This window comes from Triticum aestivum, chromosome 6A (genome assembly GCF_018294505.1).
Source record: "Triticum aestivum cultivar Chinese Spring chromosome 6A, IWGSC CS RefSeq v2.1, whole genome shotgun sequence".
NCBI lineage: Eukaryota > Viridiplantae > Streptophyta > Magnoliopsida > Poales > Poaceae > Triticum > Triticum aestivum.
The window spans coordinates 44,271,052-44,291,973 of NC_057809.1; positions in this window are offsets into that span (position 1 = coordinate 44,271,052).

The following is a 20,922-nucleotide window of genomic DNA, read 5'->3' on the forward strand; positions in this document are numbered from 1 at the left end:
GGTGCCATTTATCTGATACGACTGAAATGTTGATTTGACCAGGGCGGTAAACACGGATGGAGCCTTCATCCTTCTGCTAGAGCTTTTAAATGCATGGATGCACAGCAAATCGAAGTTAGACAATTTTTTTTTTTGAAAAATGGTCATCTATTTGGGAAAGACAAGTGTTATGTAATCTGTATTTTATGTATGGGAAATAAGATTTTTATGTAATCTGTACTTTGGCTGTAAAATTTCTTTTCGTCATTAGATAGAAACTGAAGAATTTGGAGACATGATGTCAGGGAGTCCTGTATGTTTATGATTGATGTTTGGACTGGTGATCTTATTCAGTGCAAAAAACAATCAAACAGTGAATGAGAAGAGCATCCTATTTGAATTGCGATGACAATACTCATATAATAAAGAGATTTGTTCAAATGTAATGATGGCCGTTCAACTGTATTTACTACTACTATGTATCATTTTATAAGATAATTTTTTTGAAGAAACTACCTTGATCTTAACAAAACTAAGATAGATCTCAAATCAATTCTTCACATGAAACTCTACTAGTAAAGCAGATTCATCACATCATTCGCACTGATGATCTATATGCAACTTCAGCATTGCAAATTGGGACAAGTTAGCAAAAGAGATTAAGCAAGCGAAGACTAGCAGCAGTGACATGCCGATTCAGTCGCCATTCTAAACAAAACATCATCATATTATGTCGTCGATGGACATATTCATCGCACTGAATTCATCTGACCAAATGTCCGGACTGGATTTACATAATACATCACAAATCGAAAAACAAATGAATTACTAACAAAGCCCCAACTCGTCACACAATGGATATGCTTTACCAAAACGGAAACCGTGACTCCAAGAATCATGGTGCCAAATGAATCAGAGTAGTGAGGAACATTGAAGAATTCTTGGCACTGCTATTTCCAGATGTTCACAAGATACAACTGCATGATATCTCTGACTTCCCTTTTTGCTATGCTTCTGGTTTTCTTTTTCACTACACTTCACATTAATTGTGGTCCGACGAGCTCAACACATAACTACACCATGTATAAGAAGAATGTTATCATCATCAACAGCGGAGCTGGTCGGGGATCACCATGCCCTCATGGTGTGGCACCTTAACGGACCTCGAACCATGGCTCCAATGGTTGCTCAGCGGGAGTATCCTTGCTGAAGAATTTGTTCAAATGACTAAACTTATTTGGGATTGCATATAATGAAACCCCAACCTCTGGTTTTTGTAGCTAGAGCACTTTTCATCTGCAAAAAGAAAATATAACATAGATAATTCAGCTGGTTTTAGTTCACATTAAGAAAATCTCTTAATTTTGCATTGGTTTCTTGACAGTCCGGAATACATTTATGCTACAGAGATTAATAGGAAACCCTTTAATAGATCGTACAAACATATGTAAAATGGGAAAAATCCACAGATGTGTAAAGATACTATTTGATGATCATGACTATAGGTAAGAAATTCAGTGTTTCCTGTAAAATTAAATCACTCCAGTGCAGGATATGGCTTAAAGAAGTACAATCCAGGAGTTGGTATGTCACAACCAAACATGCACCTTCCTGTATGTACGAGCTATTACGGTACTGCATTACATACGAGAGATGATGCTTAACAAAGCTGAGATAAGACTGTAACCAGTTAAGATTGTCGGGTGAGGCAGAATTTCTTATCTCAGATATGCAGGATCCTCTCTAACCAGCTACAAACACTTTATTGATTTTGTTTTGCTGCTTAACCATTTAACTCTCTTTCACAGCAAAACAAGTGCAGTACTGCTGTGCTTTTCCCAAGTGCAAACGGAGAACCACGAAGATGGAGAATGGATTCGGAATTGTGTGATACGATTGAGAAGAAACGAGATGACGAACCTGTGGTCTCTATTTTCAGGCGGAAGGACAAAGAGGGGTTATGCGCGACCGAAGATACTGTAGTCTACATGCACGACGACTGCAGGACCTACGATCGCTCGATCGAACGCGATGGACGGGGACGGCGGCGACACGGGCAAATAATCACGGGGGATACAGCTAGGGCAGGGCCTACAATCCTTCGACGGGGGAAGAGAGGAGCGAGGCGCGGTGGCCGATGGCTGCCGGCGATGGCAGGGGCGGGCGCCGCCAGGCAATCGAGATTTAAGAAAAATATAAATCCTAATCGGGTTGTGGGCTCTGGCAAGACAAAAGTCGGGAAAAGCCGTTGGAAAAAGACGGAATTGCCCTTTCAAACGAACGGCCAGATTTATGTGATACTCCCGTGTATGCTTTGGGAGTATCGGGTACTGTAAAAGAGCTCGCCTTAGCAAGATGACTTTCTAACTGTCTACTACAACACCGTTTTTCCTGCTCCGGCAAGGGAGGGGGCGAGGGGCGATGACAGCGACACGCCTTCGACTCGCTTCAATACTTGTAGTCGTCGCTAGGTGGTCTATGGATCTGGATGTAATTTTTATTATTTCTAGTGTTAGTTGTACTATCACATGATTGAAGATGAATAGGTTGAAAAATTTTCCGGCAAAAAAAAAAGATTCATGATATAAACTTTCGAAAAGACAATTGAGACGTGCTGTGCTTCTCATGTTGGTTTTGTTTTACCATGGTGATCTTGTCATGGAAGAAACAACAGCCAATTTAGACGCTTGATATGTGCATGTGCCACCTGCACAATCTCCTAATTACCATTGAGATAGACGGTCAAATCCACATTATCATTGCCAAACGATGCTGGTTCTCGCCATCAATGTAGAATAGATTTACTTATTTGTATTACTTTTGTGATGTGATTATGTTTTATTTTTAGGGCAAACAACTAGACTTTATTACTCAATAGCCAAGGTTACATGGATAACGTTTGGATCATGGGGATGACCCAGCCAAGTATGGCGCCCTTGATGTCATAAATGAGTTCATCCTTTCTCTAATTTCCTTGATGACCATCCCATACTTTGCCGATCACTCATGGATGTCCTTGATCGCCACCTCACAGTCCGTAGCAATATGTAGGTTCCGGATGCCGGTAGCTAGTGCCAATGCTTTTCAGGGCAAGCTAATGCTTCAAGTGTTGTTGGATCCACTAAACCTGAAATAACCAGCGTTGAAGATCACACCGGCGGTTTCTGGACTAAAGGAACTATAAGCGGCATGTATTCACTATGAGGTATCCAATTATCAATCTCGCTGGTGACCCTGTTTCCAGTTTAACGTATTAATCCATGTTTAAGAACATTCTTCCCTTAAAAAAAGAAGGGTGACTTCCACGGCTGCTTCAAGGAAAGGTGTTCCAGGAAAATATACAGCCTTCAAAATTCTTGCGCTCAAAGAAGGCATTTCAAGAATCATTCAGACCTGTTGCACAAGAAGTGCCAATTTAAAAATCTCAAAAACCATGAAACTGAGGCCCCGCTTGTATTGTGGAATAGTCATAGTGTCCCAAGATATCCACCATGGCTTCCTCTGTCCTTGTTTGCTTCCCCCACCAGAAGTCCCAAATTATTGAAGTTATGTGCTCATAGAGGCCTTTAGGCAACTTAAAACACGACATTGAATAAGCAAGTATTGCTTCTTCCACTGATTTAATGAGTACACCATTGCTTGCTGCCAACAAGATCTTCTCCATTCACCCCTAAACTTCTCTCTACAAAACAATTTTTCAGATATTTCAAGGCACCGTTCTTTGAGTTTCCCACATCAGATGGCATAGTCCACACCACAGCATTGTGGGCTAAAGCATTGGCCTCTCGATTGATCACACTGAGTACTGGCACTCAACTCCACTCAGTTTCACTTCCACACTACTTGCATTGGAGACGATGGTGACATCAAGACTAGTAGCCACCCGCTGCAATCGGCGTACCCGCTGCACAACGACGACCTGTTATCTGAGATCTTGCTCCTCCTTCCCCCGAAGCCATCCTCCCTAATGCATGCATCCCTGACATGCACATGATGGCACCAACTCATCTCCGACTCGCAATTCGCCACCGCCACAACCTTTCCCTCCTCGGCTTCTTTGAGGGCTACGGAAATCTGGCCTTCCTACCTACTTCGGAGGCCGCATATCGCATCACGCCCGAGCGCTTCTCCTTGAAGCGCGATGAGGGAGATGTCGTTTGCAGACAGCTCTGATGCCAATGATACGTCTCCAACGTATCTATAATTTTTGATTGCTCCATGCTATATTATCTATTGTTTTGGACATTATTGGGCTTTATTATCCACTTTTATATTATTGGACTAACCTATTAACCGGAGGCCCAGCCCAGAAGTGCTGTTTTTTGCATGTCTTAGGGTTTTGAAGAAAAGGAATATCAAACGGAGTACAAACGGAATGAAACCTTCGGGAACGTGATTTTCTAACCGAATACAACTCAGGAGACTTGGACCCTACGTCAAGCCAACTAACAAGAGGCCACGAGGTAGGGGGGCGCGCCTGCTCCCCCCCCCCAGGCGTGCCCTCCACCCTCGTGGTCCCCCTGTTGCTCCACCGACGTACTTCTTCCTCCTATATATACCCACGTACTGCCAAACAATCAGAGATGGAGCCAAAACCCTAATTCCACCGCCGTAACTTTCTGTATCCACGAGATCCCATCTTGGGGCCTGTTCCGGAGATCCGTCGGAGGGGGCATCGATCACGGAGGGCTTCTACATCAACCCCATAGCCTCTCCGATGAAGTGTCAGTAGTTTGCTTCAGACCTACGGGTCCATAATTAGTAGCTAGATGGCTTCTTCTCTCTTTTTGGATCTCAATACAATGTTCTCCCCCTCTTTTGTGGAGATCTATTCGATGTAATCTTCTTTTTGCGGTGTGTTTGTTGAGACCAATGAATTGTGGGTTTATGATCAAGTCTATCTATGAATAATATTTGAATCTTCTCTGAATTCTTTTATGTATGATTGGTTATCTTTGCAAGTCTCTTCGAATTATAAGTTTGGTTTGGCCAACTAGATTGATCTTTCTTGCAATGGGAGAAGTGCTTAGATTTGGGTTCAATCTTGCGGTGTCCATTCCCAGTGACAGTTGGGGCAGCAAGGCACATATTGTATTGTGGCCATTGAGGATAACAAGATGGGGTTCTCTTCATATTGCATGAGTCTATCCCTCTACATCATGTCATCTTGCTTAAGGTGTTACTCTGTTTTTAACTTAATACTCTAGATGCATGTTGGATAGCGGTCGATGAGTGGAGTAATAGTAGTAGATGCAGGCAGGAGTCGGTCTACTTGTCTCGGACGTGATGCCTATATACATGATCATACATAGATATTCACATAACTATGCTCAATTCTGTCAATTGCTCAATAGTAATTTGTTCACCCACCGTAGAATACTTATGCTCTCGAGAGAAGCCACTAGTGAAATCTATGGCCCCCGGGTCTATCTTTATCATATCAATCTCCTACTACTTAGTTATTTACTCTGCTATTTACTTTGCCTTTATTTTACTTTGCATCTTTATCATAAAAATACCAAAAATATTATCTTTATCATATCTATCAAATCTCACTCTCGTAAGTGGCCCTATAGGGATTGACAACCCCTATTTGCATTGGTTGCAAGGATTTATTTGTTTGTGCAGGTACGAGGGACTTGCGCGTAGCCTCCTACTAGATTGATACCTTGGTTCTCAAAAACTGAGGGAAATACTTATGCTACTTTGCTGCATCATCCCTTCCTCTTCAGGGCAAACCAACGCAGTGCTAAAAGAGGTACCAGCCAACATGGTGTGGTGTTCATCTTAGCCCCAAAGCATCTGCAGGTACTCGTGTGGGACCCTATCACTAGCGACCAGCACTGCCTCCATGTTCCCCTAGGGCCAGCGACGAATGATTGCGATGAGAGCAGTGGCGGAGCAGCAAACCCCAGCTGAGGGTGTCCTGGACTAAGGGGTCCTCGGGCCTCCGACCTATTAGACATGGGCCGGACTGATGGGCTGTGAAGATACGAAGACCGAAGACTTTACCCGTGTCCGGATGGGACTCTCCTTGGTGTTGAAGGCAAGCATGGCGTCCAAATATGAAGATTCCTTTCTCTGTAACCGACCTTGTATAACCCTAGATCCCTCCGGTGTCTATATAAACCGGAGGTCTAGGTCCGTAGATAGTCATCCTCATAATCATAGTCAGACAGGCTAGACTTTTAGGGTTTAGCCAATAGGATCTTGTGGTAGATCAACTCTTGTAATACTCATATTCATCAAGATCAATCAAGCAGGAAGTAGGGTATTACCTCCATAGAGAGGGCCCGAACCTGGGTAAACATTGTGTCCCCTGTCTCCTATTACCATCGACCTTAGACGCACAGTTGGGGACCCCCTACCAGAGATCCACCGGTTTTGACACCGACATTGGTGCTTTCATTGAGAGTTCCACTGTGCCGTTGTTAAAAGGTTTGATGGCTCCTCCAATCATATACAACAACACTGTCCAAGGGGAAGTCTTCCTCCCCGGACAGATCTTCGTGTTCGGCGGCTTCGCACTGCAGGCCAACTCGCTTGGCCATCTGGAGCCGATCAAAAGCTACGCCCCTGGCCCTCATGTCAGATTTGGAAGCTTGAACTACGTCGCGGATATCCATGGAGACTTGACCTTCGACGGATTCAAGACCACGGCAGCCGATTCCTACCACCACGATGAACATGACGTAAATCTATCATCGGTCCATACCCAGGAAATAGTACCTGTAGCGGCTCTGGCCCTAGATCCGGAGCAGATCGCGCCATCCGAAGACGGGAAGCTCAACCCCGCCGCGGAAGCCGCAGATTCAGCGGCGTTGGAGCCCCACACAGACCTAACTTCAAGTGACATTTGTGTCACCGGAACCATGGACTCGTCTCTGGCTACAGGTTCTGAACCTTGTGCGTCCGCATACGTCGAGCTTGATCGGTCATCGATCATCGAATTCAGCTCCGCGGACATCTTCCGGCACTCGCCTTTGGGCGACGTGTTAAACTTGTTAAGAGGACTATCTTTAGCGGGGGGGCTCCCACCCACCGCCCACTTCATAGCCACCATCGAAGACTTCACCGACACGCTCGATTACGGCTCCGATGACATCGACGGTATGGATGACGATGCCGGAGAAGAAGAGGCCCAAAACCCGCCGTTTACCGGACGCTGGACGGCCACTTCCTCGTATGACGTATACATGGTGGATGCACCAAAAGAGAATAGCGGCAATGACAAGGAAGATCCGGTTGAGGATAAACCTCCCGAGATACAACCAAAGCACCGGCGTCAGCGGCCCCGCTCTAAGTCATGCCGCAGCACAGACAGCAACGCCAGCACAGGATAGGACAACACTCCGGACGGTGCCAAAGACAATGAAGACCCCGTTCAGCAAACTTCTGAATAGGATGAACGGGAAGATGTGCAAGTTAGCCCTGGTAAACAGGCCACGCACGAAGATTCAGAGGATATTAATTATCTTGCGCTCTCCGTGGACGAGGCAAGCCTCGGCACCGAGGATTTCATTGTGCCTGAGGAACCTCTCGAACAGGAGCGCTTCAAGCGACAGCTAATAGCCACTGTAAGGAGCCTGAAAAAGAAACAACAGCAGCTTCAAGCTGATCAAGATCTGCTCAACGATAGATGGACTGATGTCCTGCCAGCCAAGGAGCAAGCCTCAAGCGACCACTCAAAAGTTATCCGAAGTGCAAATTGGTACCTCAATTCGATGACGAGGCATTGGAGCCTAGTCCGTCAGTACACAATGCGGCTGACCGACCACCACATGGTCGGGACAAAGCGGCAGCACAGGCCAAACACCAGCCCGCCTTACCTCGCCGTAAAGGCAGAGACAAAACTGTTCAGAGATACACATATGATCTCCGACAGGGCCTGAAGAATAAAACAGGCCCGGCTAGATCGATCTACGGATCACAGGGGCATGCCTCGACGTGCGACGACGGCTATCAAGCCGAGCATGAGAAGCCTAGTCATGCGCGGGCCGAAAATCGCAGACGGACTTCATCGGAGCTACGTCGCGATGTGGCCCGATATAGAGGCGCCGCACACCCTCTTTGCTTCACTGATGAAGTAACGGAGCATGACTTCCCAAAAGGGTTTAAACCCATGAATATTGAATCATATGATGAAACAACTGATCCCACGGTGTGGATTGAGGATTTTCTCCTCCATATCCATATGGCCTGCGGAGATGACCTCCACGCCATCAAATACCTCCCGTTAAAACTCAAAGGTCTAGCTCGGCACTGGTTAAACAGTCTGCCCGAAAACTCTATTCGCAGCTGCGAGGATTTGGAAGACGCCTTCCGCGACAACTTCCAAGGTACATATGTCCGGCCACTGATACGTCTCCAATGTATCTATAATTTTGATTGTTCCATGCAATTATATTATCAAGCTTGGATGTTTTATATGCATTTATATGCTATTTCATATGATTTTTGGGACTAACCTATTAAACCAGAGCCCAGTGCCAGTTTCTGTTTTTACCTTGTTTTAGAATATCGCAGAAAAAGAAAACCAAACGGAGTCCAATTGACCTGAAACTTCACGGAACTTATTTTTGGATCACAAGAAGCCCAGAAGACTTGGAGTGCACGTCAGGGGATCTACGAGGAGGCCACGAGGCAGGGGGCGCGCCCACCCCCCTAGGCACTCCCTCCACCCTCGTGGGCCCCTCGTGGCCCCCCTGATGTACTTCTTCCTCCTATATATCTCCATATACCCTAAAACGATCAAAGAGCACAATAGATCAGGAGTTCCGCCGCCAGAAGCCTTCGTAGCCACCGAAAGCCAATCTAGACCCATTCCGGCACCCTGCCGGAGGGGGAAATCCCTCTCCGGTGGCCATCTTCATCATCCCGATGCTCTCCATGACGAGGACGGAATAGTTCTCCCTCGGGGCTGAGGGTATGTACCAGTAGCTATGTGTTTGATCTCTCTATCTCTCCCGTGTTATTGATTTGGCACGATCTTGATGTCTCGCGAGCTTTGCTATTATAGTTGGATCTTATGATGTTTTCTCCCCCCTCTACTCTCTTGTAATGGATTGAGTTTCCCCTTTGAAGTAATCTTATCGGATTGAGTCTTTAAAGATTTGAGAACACTTGATGTATGTCTTGCCGTGCATATCTGTGGTGACAATGGGATATCACGTGATTCACTTGATGTATGTTTTGGTGATCAACTTGCGGGTTCCGCCCATGAACCTATGCATAGGGGTTGGCACACGTTTTCGTCGTGATTCTCCGGTAGAAACTTTGGGGCACTCTTTGAGGTTCTATGTGTTGGTTGAATAGATGAATCTGAGATTGTGTGATGCATATCGTATAATCGTACCCACGGATACTTGAGGTGACATTGGAGTATCTAGGTGACATTAGGGTTTTGGTTGATTTGTGTCTTAAGGTGTTATTCTAGTATGAACTCTAGGGCTGTTTGTGACACTTATAGGAATAGCCCAACAGATTGATTGGAAAAAATAACTTTGAGGTGGTTTCGTACCCTATGTACCATAATCTCTTCGTTCGTTCTCCGCTATTAGTGACTTCGGAGTGACTCTTTGTTGCATGTTGAGGGATAGTTATGTGATCCAATTATGTTATCATTGTTGAGAGGATTTGCACTAGTGAAAGTATGAACCCTAGGCCTTGTTTCAACGCATTGCAATACCGTTTGTGCTCACTTTTATCATTAGTTACATTGCTGTTTTTATATTTTCAGATTACAAAAACCTTTATCTACCATCCATATACCACTTGTATCACCAGCTCTTCGCCGAACTAGTGCACCTATACAATTTACCATTGTATTGGGTATGTTGGGGACACAAGAGACTCTTTGTTATTTGGTTGCAGGGTTGCTTGAGAGAGACCATCTTCATCCTGCGCCTCCTACGGATTGATAAACCTTAGGTCATCCACTTGAGGGAAATTTGCTACTATCCTACAAACCTCTGCACTTGGAGGCCCAACAACGTCTACAAGAAGATGGTTGTGTAGTAGACATCAAGCTCTTTTCTGGCGCCGTTGCCGGGGAGGTGAGTGCTTGAAGGTATATATTTAGATCTTGCAATCAAGTCTTTTAGTTTCTTGTTTTTATCACTAGTTAGTCTATAAAAGAAAACTATAAAAAATGGAATTAAGTTTGCCACATATGCTTCATCTTTTTAATATCTTTCGTGAGTATGATGGGAAGGAAAATTGTGCTCAAGTACTAGAAGAAAAATTACATAGAATGCTTGGCATAAAATATGTGAATGATGAGCATGATTGCAATGTTGTTAGTACGAATTCTTTGAATATCCATGATACTAATGATGATTGCACTAGTTATGATGAAAATGTCTCCTATAAACATGTCAATTTTTGTGGAGTGCATTGGGTTTGTAAGTACACACCAAATAGGGAAGATAGATATTGCAAGAGGCATAAGTACTTAGAAACTAATTGTTGCAAGAAAGGCTAGATGAATGTGCTGAAAATTTAAATTATCTTGGCCATACTTGTGAGCTTTGTAATTAACATGATCATTTCAATACGTATCGTGTCCAAAAATTGTGAGGACTTGATTTCCCTTGCACATCATAATGAACTTAGTTTGCTATTGGGTTATGAAGAAATGAAACGTATAACTAAGGATATTCCAAATTTTTCCCTTGATAGAGTTCTTCATTTTGATTTAGAGGAAATTTATATGTATTGTGCGGTGAATTGTATTGAAAATCCTTATATTGCCAATTACATAAAGAAAAGAAAGAAAATAGAAGATGAAGAGAATACTAATGAAAGGGAAGAGACTTCCCAATATCCTTCTATTATTTCTTATGATGAATCAGGTAATGAGGAGGAGCCTCCTATTCAACCAATCTCATTAATCAGGAGCTCCAAAAAGAGGATTGAACCCACACATGATGTGGTGAACAAGAAGAAAAGAAAAAGAAAGAGAGGTAAAAAGATATCTCCCCTAAATAATGCTGCTCCTATTACTATTGTGCCTCATGAAAATATAATTGTGGAAGATAATGATACTTCTTATGATCTTGAAAATCTTTTTGGCACTTGTTTGGAAGAATATGATAATTGCTATACTATTGGTGCTATCTATACTATTATTGATGAGAGTGATTATGCTTATGATATGAAAAGGCCCAAGATTGGGGATGCTATGTTTGATGAAGATGATGTTTTTGAGAATATATTTGCTGCAATTAACATTTGTCCCAAGCTTGGGGATGCTACGTTTAATGAAGATGATATTTTTAGTCTCCCAAGTTTTGATATGCAAATTTATAATGATAATAGCATGCCTCCTACTTATGATAATTATTGTGATGATACATATGCTATAAAAGGTAGTGATGATTATATTTATAAAACTTGTCATGATTATGATTACCCTTTCTCTGAACATTACTCTTTTAATGTGGCAACAATTTATAGTATTCAAGTCTCTTATGATACTCCCACTATTCCAATTGAGAAGAAATTTGCTTATGTGGAGAGTAGTAAATTTTCTATGCTTGTAGATCATGAAAAGAATGATTTAGGTGCTGGTTATATTGTTGAATTCATTCATGATGCTACTGAAAATTATTATGAGGGAGGAATATATGCTTGTAGGAATTGCAATAATATCAAGTTTCCACTCTATGTGCTTAAAATTTTGAAGTTATGCTTGTTTTACCTTCCTATGCAAGTTGATTCTTGTTCTCATAAGTTGTTTGCTCACAAAATCCCTATGCATAGGAAGTGGTTTAGAATTAAATGTGCTAGTCATATTCTTCAAGATTCTCTTGTCATGTTTTAATTCTTATCTTTTATGTGAGCATCATTGAAATCATCATGTCTAGCTAGGGGCGTTAAACGATAGCGCTTGTTGGGAGGCAACCCAACTTTATTTTTGTTCCTTGCATTTTGTTCCTTTTTAGTAATTAATAATTCATCTAGCCTCTGTTTAGATGTGGTTTATGCTTTTAATTAGTGTTTGTACCAAGTAGAACCTTTGGGAAGACTTGGGGAAAGTCATGTTGATCATGCTGTAAAAAACTGAAACTGTAGCGCTCACGAGAACTGCTGCCATTTTTATTTGGAGAGTGCTATTTAGTTAATTCTTTTTGCATATGATTAATAGATAAATTACGCAGGTCCAGAAATATATTTGAGAATTTTATGAGTTCCAGAAGTATACGTTTGATCCAGATTACTACAGACTGTTCTGTTTTTGACAGATTCTGTTTTCTATGTGTTGTTTGCTTATTTTGATGAATCTATGAGTAGTATCAGAGGGTATGAACCATAGAGAAGTTGGAATACAGTAGATATAACACCAATATAAATAAAGAATTAGTTCATTGCAGTACCTTGAAGTGGTGATTTATTTTCTTATACTAACGGAGCTTACGAGTTTTCTGTTAAGTTTTGTGTTGTGAAGTTTTCAAGTTTTGGGTAAGGATTCGATGGACTATGGAATAAGGACTTCCAAGTGCCTAAGCTTGGGGATGCCCCGGAAGGCATCCCCTCTTTCTTCTTCGTTCATCGGTAACTTTACTTGGAGCTATATTTTTATTCGCCACATGATATGTGTTTTGCTTGGAGCATCAATTTATTTTCTTTAGTTTTGCTTGTTGTTTGAATAAAATACCAAGATTTTAAATTATTAAATGTTAGAGAGTCTTCACATAGTTGCATAATTATTCGACTACTCACTGATCTTCACTTATATCTTTCGGAGTAGTTTGTCATTTGCTCTAGTGCTTCACTTATATTCTTTTTAGAGCACGGTGGTGGTTTTATTTTATAGAAATAATTGATCTCTCATGCTTCACTTATATTATTTTGAGGGATGGGCATCCAAGAGGGATATTATTTTGAGGGATGGGCATCCAAGAGGAATAGTCCTTAACAGCATGGTAATTTGCTTTGGTTATGAATTAGTCCTAATATGATGGGCATCCAAGAGGGATATAATAAAAACTTTCATATAAAGTGCACTGAATACTATGAGAAGTTTGATACTTGATGATTGTTTTGAGATATAAAGATGGTGATATTAGAGTCATGCTAGTTGAGTAGTTGTGAATTTGAGGAATACTTGTGTTAAAGTTTGTGATTCCCGTAGCATGCACGTATAGTGAACCGTTATGCGATGAAGTCGGAGCATGATTTATTTATTGATTGTCTTCTTTATGAGTGGCGGTCAGGGACGAGCGATGGTCTTCTCCTACCAATCCATCCCCCTAGGAGCATGCGCGTAGTACTTTGTTTCGATAACTAATAGATTTTTGCAATAAGTATGTGAGTTCTTTATGATTAATGTTGAGTCCATGGATTATACACACTCTCACCCTTCCACCATTGCTAGCCTCTCTAGTACCGGACAACTTTCGCCGGTACCATAAACCCACCATATACCTTCCTCAAAACAGCCACCATACCTACCTATTATGGCATTTCCATAGCCATTCCGAGATATATTGCCATGCAACTTTCCACCATTCCGTTTACTATGACACGCTTCCTCATTGTCATATTGTTTGCATGATCATGTAGTTGACATGGTATTTGTGGCAAAGCCACAATTCATAATTCTTCATACATCTCACTCATGAGTCATTGCACATCCCTGTACACCGCCGGAGGCATTCATATAGAGTCATATTTTGTACTAAGTATCGAGTTGTAATTCTTGAGTTGTAAGTAAATAAAAGTGTGATGATCATCATTATTAGAGCATTGTCCCAGCGAGGAAAGGATGATGGAGACTATGATTCCCCCATAAGTCGGGATGAGACTCCGGACGAAAAATAAAAAAAGGAAAAAAAAGTGGCCAAAAAAAGAGAGAAAAGGCCCAAAAAAATATAAATAAAAATAAATAAAAAATGAGAGAAAAAGAGAGAAGGGGCAATGCTACTATCCTTTTACCACACTTGTGCTTCATAGCACCATGATCTTCATGATAGAGAGTCTCCTATGATATCACTTTCATATACTAGTGGGAATCTTTCATTGTAGAACTTGGCTTGTATATTCCAATGATGGGCATCCTCAAAATGCCCTAGGTCTTCGTGAGCAAGCGAGTTGGATGCACACCCACTAGTTTCTTTTGTTGAGCTTTCATACACTTATAGCTCTAGTGCATCCGTTGCATGGCAATCCCTACTCACTCACATTGATATCTATTGATGGGCATCTCCATAGCCCGTTGATACGCCTAGTTGATGTGAGACTACCTTCCCCTTTTTGTCTTCTCCACAACCACCATTCTATTCCACCCATAGTGCTATGTCCATGGCTCACGCTCATGTATTGCGTGAAGATTGAAAAAGTTTGAGAACATCAAAAGTATGAAACAATTGCTTGGCTTGTCATCGGGGTTGTGCATGATTTAAATATTTTGTGTGGTGAAGATAGAGCATAGCTAGACTATATGATTTTGTAGGGATAGCTTTCTTTGGCCATGTTATTTTGAGAAGACATGATTACTTGGTTAGTATGCTTGAAGTATTATTATTTTCATGTCAATATTAAACTTTTGTCTTGAATATTATGGATCTGAATATTCTTGCCAAAATGAAGAGAATTACTTAGAGAAATATGTTAGATAGCATTCCACATCAAAAATTCTGTTTTTATCATTTCCTACTTGAGGACGAGCAGGAATTAAGCTTGGGGATGCTGATACGTCTCCAACGTATCTATAATTTTTGATTGTTCCATGCTATTATATTATCAACCTTGTATGTTTTATATGCATTTATATGCTATTTTATATGATTTTTGGGACTAACCTATTAACATCGAGCCCAGTGCCAGTTTTTGTTTTTTCCTTGTTTTAGAGTATCGCAGAAAAGGAAAATCAAATGGAGTCCAATTGACCTGAAACTTCATGGAACTAATTTTTGGAAGGAAAGCAACCCGGGAGACTTGGAGTGGACGTCAGGGGATCTACGAGGAGGCCACGAGGCAGGGGGCGCACTCACCCCCCTTGGGCGCGCCCTCCACCCTCGTGGGCCCCTCGTGGCCCCCTGACGTACTTCTTCCTCCTATATATCTCCATATACCCTAAAACGACCGGGGAGCACAATAGATCGGGAGTTCCGCCGCCAGAAGCCTCCGTAGCCACCGAAAGCCAATCTAGACCTATTTCGGCACCCTGCCGAAGGGGCAATCCCTCTCCGGTTGCCATCTTCATCATCCCGGTGATCTTCATGACGAGGAGGGAGTAGTTCTCCCTCGGGGCTGAGGGTATGTACCAGTAGCTATGTGTTTGATCTCTCTCTCTCTGTCTCTCTCTCTCTCGTGTTCTTGATTTGGCACGATCTTGATGTATCGCGAGCTTTGCTATTATAGTTGCATCTTATGATGTTTTCTCCCCCCCTCTACTCTCTTGTAATGGATTGAGTTTCCCCTTTGAAGTTATCTTATCGGATTGAGTCTTTAAAGATTTGAGAACAATTGATGTATGTCTTGCCGTGCGTATCTGTGGTGACAATGGGATATCACGTGATTCACTTCACTACAAGAAATATGTCAACTTATGACCACCACTATTGGTCACTGAATGGTCACAAATTTCCATTTATGACCTTTTTGTGACAAAAAACAGAAGGTCAAAAGCTGGGCGTCGAAAACTGACTATAGTGACCTTTAACAAAAGGTCGTTGATCCTATGACCTTCTGTTTTGGTCGCTAGCTCTCTCCCCAGGCCACGTAGGCATCCAGCGTGGCAATCTGACGTGGCACAAGATTCAGCTCGGTCCAATTCGATTTTCTACATGGGCCTAGCCCAACAATTCAGCCTATTTGTGTTTTTTCTGTCTGTCAATTTTTGGTTGGGTTCATGGGCCAAGTCCAATATTGCAGCCTTTTTATTGTTGGGTTGTGGCCTTTTTGTCTAAACGAATTTAGTTTTTCTTTTTTCCCAAAAGAAGGGTCCAGTAGTCAGATGGGTCCCAGTTGTCAGGTTCTATTAAAGTGGGACCCTTTTAGTAGCATCATATTATTCAGATTACAATTTGACAATTTGACAGAAATAAATAACCATGTTTAAATAAGAACAGACAGAAAACACAAGTAATATTTCAAATAACAACAGCGAGAATCAATCACAGTCATACAAATATACTAGGCTCCTTCTGTCATGACACAGTTACAACACAGATACAAATACAGTCAGTCAGACAGATATAGGGACAATCACAATGAGAACTGACAATCAGCACAAACTGGGCTCCTGCTCCAGTCAGATGAAACTGTATGCATGACTAACTACGCGACCATAGTTGACTAGGCTACCTTCGCTACACTAGGACAGCAATAGAACTATCATCATGCCTTCGGCCGTCGCCCTGTTACATGAATCAGAAGAGAAGAATCAAAACACTGGAGCCAATATATTATGAACAGAACATTCAAAAAAAGGACAAGTTCTTTAGAAAGATAACACAAATTCAGCTAATACAATGATTTTTGTCCCCAGATAGTTAAGACGATATACTCATTCATACAAGGATGCTGCCAGTGCATAACCGACCCACTCGCTGCAATAGAAAAGATGAAACTTGCATATTATTCCAAGTCCCATTTTCAACTTGAGTACACACAAATATGTAACCAGGATTCAATGAAAATGATGCTTATAATCTTAATGATGCACTAGGATGACTAACGGAAATATATGTGGGAGGTATTCAGAAACATGTTTAATGGAAATATCCAGCTTGGAGATATTCAGAAGCATGATACTCCTAATCATGTACTTCTGCTGAAAATATTTATGCTTTCATGTTCAGAATATATACTCTACACAGCTTTACTAAGAAATATTGTTAAATCTTGACAAGTTAAATCTTGTTCGGTCTTGTTAAATACTCCAAGCAACTAATCCTACTGCGACTGCATCTTGAGTATAGTTACTCCAAGCAACTCTCTCGGACGAGTACTAACTAGAAAGTGCACCATGGGGACGGGGAGGGTTGGATGGAAATCTCACCAGGATGAGGTCGAAGATGAACTAGGAGGTACCGAAGAGGAACACGAACAGGGACAGCAGGAACAGCATGAACTCCAGCCCTCTTCGACCAACCTCTGCACAAGCACAACCACACGCATGTCTCATGATTCAGTAGTCAGCGCGTACACCAAACTGTTGACTGTGGATTTCAGAAATGTGTGCGTGCGTACCGTTAAGACGGTGATCCATGAAGCTGATCGTGACGATGATGCAGGGCACGGCGATGGCGCCAAGCCGCGACGCCGCCACCAAGGACGACGAGGGAGAGGACCAGGACCCCCGCTCGCAGTCGGTGGTGGCGACCAGGAACATACAAAGAGTACAAGAACAAACAAAGCTCATGGTTACACTTAATTCACATTTTCTAACTCTCTTTTTACATGTATAAGATTCTAGAAATAATATATAGAGTTTTCAAAAAATAATCAGCATACTTGCATCTTGCAGTGCTACTGTGTGCACTGGACAACAATCATTTATGGACTTAATTCAAAACACTTGTAACATAACAGAAGCAGGGTGAACAGGGTACCGCATTTGATACCAACTGAGAACACTTATTACATAACAAGACAAGAGCAAAGTGAACTTAGTGTCGCAGTGTTGTTTAAGAGAGCGGCTCGTTCAATTTAAATTCACACCGAATGAGGCCAGAACCAACTTACATGATCTGGTATAAATCTACCAAATACCCTATTTTAGCAACATCACAGAACACATGAACTAAACCTAACATACAAGTGAGGTCACGAACAATATACATGACCTAGTAAGGAACCAAGGACCTTCAGTAGAAACCACCAAAACCTTGGCACGATCCACAGAAACAATATTATTCTACCGTTTGGTTAAAGCTAGAACACTGCGACGCTGCATACATCTCCCTATGCAGCAACTAAAATCAAGTGTCTTCGCCATACACAAGACCAACACGGTACCTAAAATGATCTATTGCACAACCACGGCAGTTAGTACCAGCCATCACAGTTAAAGTTGCATCCACGGATCATGGCAACTGGAGAGAAGTGATATACCTCGTTGATGGCGAGCATCTGGCCGTTGGCCTTCTTCACCTTCTTGAGCTTCCTCAGGAAGTACCTGCGCACAAACAACCAAATAATCAAAGTAGGTACTGCTTCCATGCCCTGCGGGAGGGAGAGAGGGAGATAATAAGTTACCTGATCCGAAGCTCCTGGTGCTCCTCGGTGCCATCGTTGCCGAGGACGAGCGGATCCGGAGGCGTTGCTGTCGAAGAGGAGGGGGTCCGGTGGCGGCCTTGTCGGAGAGGCGAGGATCCACCGGCGGAGAGAAGCTGATCCGGCGGCGGCCTTGTAGGAGGATCTCACGCGCACCGCCACCACCATCGAGGAAGTTCATCTTAGCCGTGCGCAACGAAGGGGTCCACACCACCACCGAAACCCTAGCGGGAGGAAGTGATGCGGGCGACCACATGAGGCGGGGTAAAGCAAATCGACGCGGTGGTGAAGAGGGAGTGCAGCGAGAGGAAGCTGTGGGTAGGCTTGGCGACGCCGGAGGATGCCGGAATCAAGCGGGATCCGTAGGTGGTTGTGGCAGACAGGAGTGGTGCATGGGAGAGGGAGAGACGAGCGAAAGAGGGGTTGCCTGAGGTGGGAGGAGAGAGAGATGGATGGGTGGTGGCTCTGCCTAAGGTGGGAGGAGAGGGAGAGGCCACCGGCCGGCGAGGTTTGGATCGGTGGTGGCAGTGATGTGGGAGATAAGGGAGGGATGGGATCGGGGAGAGGAGGGGGATGAGGCGGAGGACTGGTTCGGGAGGGGGCGGCGGCGGCGAGGAGATGGGGGATCAGAGCTAGGGTTTGGGCTGCAGGTGGGGTATCTCCTTTTCAGTTTTTTCTTTTTTTCTGTAGATAGATGGATGGATGGATGGATGTGGGATGGAGAGATGGATGGATGGATGGATGGGCGCCATGTCATCGATCCGTGGGAAGAGTTTTGATTGGTTTGGAAAAACCATTGATTTAAGTAGTTTCCAAGTACTAAAAATTCATTGATTTTGTGAAGTAGCTATCAAAAATATATTGCAAAAGGGCATCACACAAATTTTCACTAGAGTTAGACCACATTTCATGGATAAGGACTAATTTGTATGCATTTCTGATCTTTGTAGCTATTTTTAATCATTTTCCGAGTGGCAAAAATAGGTTTTTTTTAAGAACCTACCAAATATTTGTTGCAAAATTGGACTCCATCAATTTTCTAAAATACTAGTCCATATTTAATATACGATTGACAAAATGGTTGGGTGTAAAAAGTTTTGATCCACCACTCGTGAAAAAGACAAATTTCCGCCGATTCAGTTGGAAGCGGGTCAAATTTGAACTGCACCTACCTCATAGTTTGCTATTTATTTTTTACAAAAATCATTTCTAGGTACATAAGTATCTATTTAATCAGAGAAACACCAAAAGTTTTCCAAGATTCAACCACTAGCTAGCAACGGTCAAGCCCGCCGTTTTGACCGCATTTTGAAACGGGCATAAAAAATTGAAAAAAAAATCAAAAAATTGGGAAACCTTCACATTGTGTCATTATATGTGGCCAAGTTCCCAAGAAAAATAACAAACTTGTAATACGTCAATTATTTTAAAAAAGTGTTCTCAGAAATGAGCTATCATCTCTGAAGATTCAAGGCTTTCAAGCCAAATGATCAATCTTATGGCCACATTCGTGGCATAGTTTGTTCAAATGATCTCATATTGTGCACAAGGGTGCATATTGGAATGGCAAACAATGTTGCCTAAGGAAGTTCTCATTTTCTTTGGACGAAAAAACCATTTTTCATTTTCCGAGTGCCCGAAAGGAGGTTTTTTTGTGAAGGAACTACCAAATAATTGTTACAAAATTGGACCAAATCAATTTTCTAAAATACTAGGACATATTTAATGCACAATTGACAAAATGGTTGGTTGTAAAAAGTTTTGATCCACCTCTCGTGAAAAAGACAAATTTCCGCCGATTCAGTTGGGAGCGGGTCAAATTTGAACTGCAGCTGCCTCATAGTTTGCTATTTATTTTTTACAAAAATCATTTCTAGGTACATAAGTATCTATTTAATCAGAGAAATACCAAAAATTTTCCAAGATTCAAGCACTAGCTAGGAACGGTCAAGCCCGCCGTTTTGACCGCATTTTGAAACGGGCATAAAAAATTCAAAAAAAATCAAAAAATTGGGAAACCTTCGCATTGTGTCATCATATGTGGCCAAGTTCCTAGGAAAAATAACAAACTTGTAATATGGAAATTATTTTAAAAAAGTGTTCTCAGAAACGAGCTATCATGTGTGGAGATCAATGGCTTTCAAGCCAAATGATCAATCTTATGACCACATCCATGGCATAGTTTGTTCAAATGATCTCATATTGTGCACAAGGGTGCATATTGGAATGGCAAACAATGTTGCCTAAGGAAGTTTTCATTTTCGTTGGACAAAAAAACCATTTTCCATTTTTTGAGTGCCCGAAAGGAGGTTTTTTTTGTGAAGGAACTACCAAATAATTGTTGCAAAATTGGACTGAATCATTTTTATAAAATTCTAGGCCGTATTTAATGCACAATTGACAAAATGGTTGGGTGTAAAAAATTTTGATCCACCTCTCGTGAAAAAGACAAATTTCCGCCGATTCAGTTGGAAGCGGGTCAAATTTGAACTGCAGCTGCCTCATAGTTTGCTATTTATTTTTTCCAAAAATCATTTCTAGTTACATAAGGACCTATTTAATCATAAATACATGGTTTGGTGGCGATACGCCGAGGGCCCCAACTCTAGAGCGCGTAAACTCGCATGCCCGTCGCGTGGTCACCGCGTGACCGTAATGTTGCCATGTGTTCTGGGCGGCTTAGGCATGTCTAGTGGGTAGGGCACTCCCCAGGTTGGT